At 33.4% G+C, this 6,895-nt stretch overlaps 1 pseudogene; it reads left to right on the forward strand.

The window, feature by feature from the left end:
• Positions 1-540: 540 nt before the first annotated feature.
• Positions 541-4,672, forward strand: LOC143546851 (diacylglycerol O-acyltransferase 2D-like; annotated as a pseudogene).
• Positions 4,673-6,895: the final 2,223 nt, after the last annotated feature.

Raw genomic sequence — 6,895 nt, forward strand, 5'->3', positions numbered from 1 at the left:
GGAAGATAATTTTATTTCCAATGACCCACTTTGCAATGATTTTGAGTTGCAATGTTTTTTGTTTTTAATGCAGGAACCTTTTCATTCAATCTAACTTTGAGCATTAGAGTTTAAAAAATCCTTATTGACTTATTAGCTTATTCAAAAAGCTATTTTGAAAAGTCAGGATTTGAGGCTTTTGAAAAATTGCTTTTTAATCCTTTTAAAAAGCTAAAATAAAAAAGATTTTTGTGATTGTCAAACACATTTTAACTTATTGGCTTTTTGAAAGCACCAATAAGCCAATAAACATTTTTCAAACTCAATCTCAAACGAAAATTCTTTTTTTTTATCAAATCCCAAAATCCTTAACTTTTCAAGAAAATTAAGAAGGCCATTTTCAGATTTCTGTTTTTAGAAAGTTTCAAGTTTAGAAAGTAGAAACTTGTCATTTTAGAAAAATCTATTTGTCAAATCCTTACAAACTTTGTATTTCAAGAAACTTATTGTTGAAAGAGACCTCCCAAAAATTTTGGCATTGTTTACCCGCCAATTTCCTTGATGATCCGGCAATCACCGCCATCATCAACGGAACCAACGCCGGCAGAGTTCACAGGAATTCAAGGGCCACCAATCCAAGAATTCCTTGCAATGATAATGTGGCTTGGCACTCTTCATTTTGTGATGTTTTCCGTCGTGACTTCGTTATTATTCCTTCCTTTTTTCAAATCCTTAATGTGAGTGGGTCTTTAACCATCTCTTCTAAATCACGATGTTTTTCATAACCGCGATAGTTGTCATAAGGGTCGTTTGTGCGCGGACCAATTTCAAAAACCAGATAACATTATAAATAACTTAAAAATAATTAGTTTAAAATAATATATACGGATCTATAGCTAATTTATAATTTTAAGTTTTAACAAGACATAAATTTTGAAATATGTGTGATTTTAAAATGCTGTCCCATCACCTCTCTAATTCAAATAGAGGTGGTGTAACAGGTTCTCGGCAGGTTAAAGAACAATGCTAAATCTCTAAAAGAATTCGATGTGCTTTTCATCTTCACTTTCTAATTTGTTATTAGGGTCTTGTTAATCCTTGTTGTGCTTGTAATCATCCCAATTAACAAGAACAACAAATGGGGCCTAGCTTTTGCCAGGTGATTAGTTTCCAGCTTTCCCAAATTTGAACCATAGTCGTATTTTACTATTTTATATATTAAAAATAAGTTCATATTATTAGAATATTGTATTAGGGTTTTAGTGTCGAACCCACGAACCCAATCTATTTTTATGTATTGTAATCATTATTCAACGAAACAAATTAATGAAGTCTTTTACCATCTTGCATGGTATCAAAGCCTTCCTAGGCTCATTCAAATATTCAATAGTGATTACAATATATAGAAATAGATCAGGTGTGATCGCCATTAACACCCTAATACTATATTCCAATAATAATGTTCACTAGGCACTTTGAGGTACTAGCTAATTAACAATTTAATCTTTTTAATTACAGGCACATATATAAGAATGCGGCTGGTTATTTTCCAGCTAGAGTATATGTTGAGGATATCAAAGCTTTCAGTTCTGATCAGGCTTATGGTAATTATTTCCCTTCAGTTTTTCATCCCAAAAGTAGCCATCATTTTATTTCGCTCACAACATTAGCGACTATTTTATTAACAGTTTTCGGGTACGATCCACATTCAGTTTGGCCACTTGGAGCTGGGATATTATTAGATCTTGCACATTATTTTCCTATTACAAAAATCAAGATTCTCGCAAGTAGCGCTGTAAGACGTGTTATCCACTTATACTAGATATCATTTGTATTAAATGAAATATATGAATGATATTGTAATTGACCAGATGTTTTACACACCTATCATGAGGCATGTTTGGACATGGTTGGGAGTGTCTTCAGTTAACAGGACAAACTTTTTGTCTCTTTTAAAATCTGGGTGTAGCTGCATAGTAATACCTGGTGGAGTACAAGAAGCATTTCACATGAAGCCTGATTATGAGGTTTGATATATATCAGTTTCACACGACTCGAAAGCCTCTTATTGAACTTAAGATTGTACGTCGTGGAAGTTATTAGTTATTGCAATTTAACGCTTATAAGGTGATCAAACTCTTGTTTTCTATTAATGTGAGAAGGGTTGCCTCTATAGGTTGCGTTTGTTAAGGCGAGAAGAGGATTCATACGCCTTGCAATGGAGACCAATTCACCTGTGGTTCCTGTTTTCGCCTTTGGCCAGGTATTCGGGTGTTGATAATTAAGGTGTAACATTTTGAAAATAATAATATGAGTTTTGATGGGGGGAGAGTATGGTTCTTAATCGAACTACTAAAATCATTTACTGTCAAAGTAATAACCAAACCACCGGTTTTTAGTTGGTTCGATTGTTTATATTATATTGGTAAACATTGCAGTCTTATGTATACAAATGGTGGAAGCCGCGAGGGAAGTTCTTCTTGAAACTCTCTAGGGTTTGCGCCTATCGTCTACTGGGGCGCCTCCTGGTATACCTAATCCTTATCATTCTACATTTGAAAATTAAGCATCTTATTATTAGTGACGCTGTTCAACTACGTACAGGTCTTTTATACCCTTTCGGCGACCAATTCTTATGGTGGTCGGTAAACCAATACATTTCAAGAAAAATTCATCACCCTCTATGGAAGAGGTATACATTCAAGTTATTTTCGAAATGTATTTGATGTAGGAGGGCATGGTTAATATAGTTATAAACATTAAATATAAAAAAGAAAACAAATACGGAGTACAATACAAAAGGAATTTACAATATGGTTACAATTGAAATAAATATAATGCATAGAAGGGTAGAAGCAGATTTGTTAAGGATACATATATATAGACAATATTCTCTTAAAAAGGCTTCACGTTACACTGAATAACATGCTGTCTCCTACAGTCCTACGGTGTAACAACAAGAGTTGTTCATTGTACTAATGGCGATAATCATCGAGCCGAAATTTAAGCCAAAAAAAGTATGTCTTTGTTGCTGGAAAAATCATGTGATGTGTTTAATAGTTCAATCAAAAGAAAACCTTCAAAATAATTTACCTGTACTAATGATATGAATTAGATTGTGTTATACCTTTTACAGTTAAATCACTTAATCATTAGTTACAAACTGATTAAAACTAGTTTAACCTTATGGGCTGAGAGTGTTTTTGAAATTACTACCCATCAGAAGCAGCTGAGCTGATGTTGCCCATTAGCATCAACTAAGGTGTCACCACTAATTGCCCTCATCACCAAGCAAGGCATCAATAGGAACTCCGTCAGCAACGGCTGTGTCATCAGCAATAACTACCATGAACTGTTACCAACAACAGTAAATCTACCGGAAGAAATCGACATCAGCAATAACTGAGTCATCTCACTATGATAATAATCGCCCTTGAAAACATCACATTACACTAAGCGCTCATGGTCACAATGCGTGCTTCACACCCTTTTAACCCCTACAATGCGTCAAGTTCTCACTTAATTTCTTACAACTATTTCATTTTGAAGACACCTTTTTTGAGCATCCATAGTACAATGATATCACATATATAGGAGGATTCTACAATCCTCCTATGTGCAACAAGGTCCATCTTGAACCCTTCTAATCAGTGCCGGCCCAACTATTTTAGAGGCCTAAAGCGAAGTAAAAATATGAGGCTCTTTCCTATATTTTTAATTCTACACTAGTGTTTGATTATGTTGAAACTTAAGGAGAACTATGAATAAAAATGATGCAATTAAGCTATAAAAATCAAATCGCATAAAGAACAAAGAAAATTTTTAACTGATGAGTTATCATGTAATGTTACACTATAATTCAGATCTTGTCACGCATATGCCCTATTCGTTCGAATCAATTATTATTTAATTTCACCAAAAGTTGATTTTAATTAATTTGTTGGCTGCATCAAAAACTGATTGTAGAAATAAAACAATGGAAATAAAACTAAGTGGTAGAGCTCTCCATTAGAATGGAACTTGGGCCATTGGAAATGAAAATTGGGAGTTAACCACTAGACCACAACAACAATATGTTTAATCTAATAGGAATACTTAATATATACATAACTTATATTTTTCTTAACTACCCGAATAGGAGTTAATAGGAGTTAACCTAGCTTTGGTTGCTATAGCTAACGGTCCGGCCCTGATTCTAACTCATTGCGAAACTTTCTACCAAGAGATCGTAAAACCATTAAATAATAGTTATATTAACAATATTTTTTAGACCTACTAACTCACAAACCTACTCCTAAATCTACACATTTGTCCACGATGGGACCATAACCCTCAACCACTTGGTGACCAACACATTTTCACATACCTAATTAGTATCACTAGGCTACAAGTTTCTTGGTATTAACCTAAGCATAAAACTATTTGTATCTAAAGTTGGTGAAAGAACTTATTTTTACTACATTTTCCAACACTTGAAGCATGAGATCGAAGCACTGTACCATAAAATGCATCCTAGTTCAATATAGTGTACAATAGCTTCACGAGTAGTTATAATATGTAATTCCAGTTTGCTTTTACATTTTTATGGTAGGTTTCAGAAGTACATCGTCAGTATGTGGAAGCTCTTCAATATCTATTCGATAGGCATAAAGTACGAGCTGGTTATCCTGATCTAGAACTACAAATAATGTGAAAAACTTTTATGGAGGCCAATATTATTAAAAATATTTAGGTATAAATTTTTTTCTTCACCTAAAATATTGTTAATATTCATTCATCTGTTAAATCATAAATTGCATCACTTGTTTGATGGGCATTTTGGTAATTTAACCTTTGTTTTGTGTTTTTTTATTAGATTGATCAACAAGCGTTTGAAATGAATCAAATGACGCAATTGGTGATGATTAGCATCTTTGGCATAGGTGATATGTTTTCATATTCATTGATTTAGATTTGTGATTTTTATTTTTAAAGCTTTATTTACATTTTAGTGGCATATGGGGTGTTGGTGATAACCGGTTAGACAATAGAGGGTGGTTTTTAGTGATTCATTAAGAACACATGCATATGATAATGATGATGGAGAAAACAAACCACATGGACAGAATTTGGATCTTTGAAATGAGCAAAGTTTCAGACTTTCATCATGTTCAATACGCATGAAGACAATTAATGATTGAATGTTCTATTTTAACAGCAAAATGCTTCGCATCGGTAAGGATTTGAACCCACAACGTCATCTTTGTGAGGATCGATGACACCATACCACTAGACCAATAGACTATGGGCAATGATTAAATGTTTGATTATGAATTCTTATCTGGTTACAAAAAATAGCTCGATAACACTAAAATGTCAACATTCCTCTCCTATTTTAGTGTAATTCTTGATCTACTTAAAATATATTATTACATAATTTGTGACAATCGTCAATTTCAGGTTAACTCCGTTAACTCAACTCCGTCAATTCAAACTTAAGATCATTGAATCTATAACGCACACTTCATTACATTTAAACTAGGGTTTAAATGACGCTTAACACTTACTACATGTGTAGTCTTTCGGGAATTGCACCGAAACGCAAACGAGTTGACGCTAACGATTGGTGAGTAAACGAAAAACGTCAAAACAATAATTATGTGATAATTATGTGTTAGACTTATGTGTTATGTGATAACATGGTTATAAACGTTAACTCAAGATGTAAACAAGTTAGTTAGGCTAGAAAAGTAATACTTAGAAGTGGAGGGACTTGAGTGTAACTTATTATTATTATAAATATATCACTAATAAGTAAACCCTAACCTATTTTCTTTTTTCCCACACACCGATCGGAACCCCATACCCCCTCCCTCACGGCTGCCGTCCACTATACACTCACATTCAACCATCAAATCAAGTGTTTGATTGAAGAACTAGGTGCTAGGAAGGTATAATTGATCATCCTTCACATCCTTGTTAATTGATTTTGATGTTTGTTGGGTTAATTGTAAACCCTAGCAGCCGATTTTGGTGTGTGTGTATAGTTATTATGATTGTTGTTATTTGGATGATGATTTGATAACTAGATTGAATCTTGTTGCATGTAAATTGTTGTGTCTTTGATTTGAGTTCAAACACAAACCCTAATCAAGTATGTAATATGTAATTGATGTGCATGGATGGTGTTTATGGAGTCTAGAGGGTTATATGAATGCATGATAGTTCATAGATTGTTATTATGTTGAGTTTGGATGCAAACAGTTTCTGGACAGAATGTGTATTTGATGTTTAAGTGACTGTAACGAAGTGTAAACATGAAAATTGGTTGAGATTATTAATACTACAGTAAACTAGGTTGAGTCTAGTTTCTAAAGAATATAAACTTGTAATTTTTGGACAAGTAGAAGTTAACTTTTATGATTTTACAAAAACGTTGTGCAAAGCTGAGCTGTTAGACCTGCTGTTAGGTTGTTTTGTAAATGTTATATCTCATGAACTACGAGACCAATTGGGTTGGTTCCACTTCTGGAAGTTGACTCATTGAGTTAGGAACCTAACCCAAGTGGTCTTGCATTTATTGGATTTTCCGTTTAACGGGAATTGCAAATAACATTCTGTTGCGCATGAATTTGACTGTTATGAGTTTGCTGTAATGATTTGATGATTGTGAGAAAACTATGTGAAATAAAAATATAATAAAATATGTTCTGGAAACCTAAGACATATATGCTTCTGTGATGATTTTTGGTAAATTAATTGAGATGCTATGATCGGTGGAATAGTACAATCTTTTAAGTAGAATTTCTGTCTCGGTGAAACTAGCTGCTGAGTTTTGTGAAAATGCATGAAATATGATACTTGCTAATTTATTATCGTGTTTTGACCAAATTGCCCTTGAGGGGAATGATTGCAAGATAATTGTCGTGTTTTGACT

The sequence above is a fragment of the Bidens hawaiensis genome, unplaced genomic scaffold (genome assembly GCF_021521415.1).
Source record: "Bidens hawaiensis isolate Kalapana, Puna unplaced genomic scaffold, B.hawaiensis_p1.1 tig00014471_1, whole genome shotgun sequence".
In the NCBI taxonomy this organism is placed as follows: Eukaryota; Viridiplantae; Streptophyta; class Magnoliopsida; order Asterales; family Asteraceae; genus Bidens; species Bidens hawaiensis.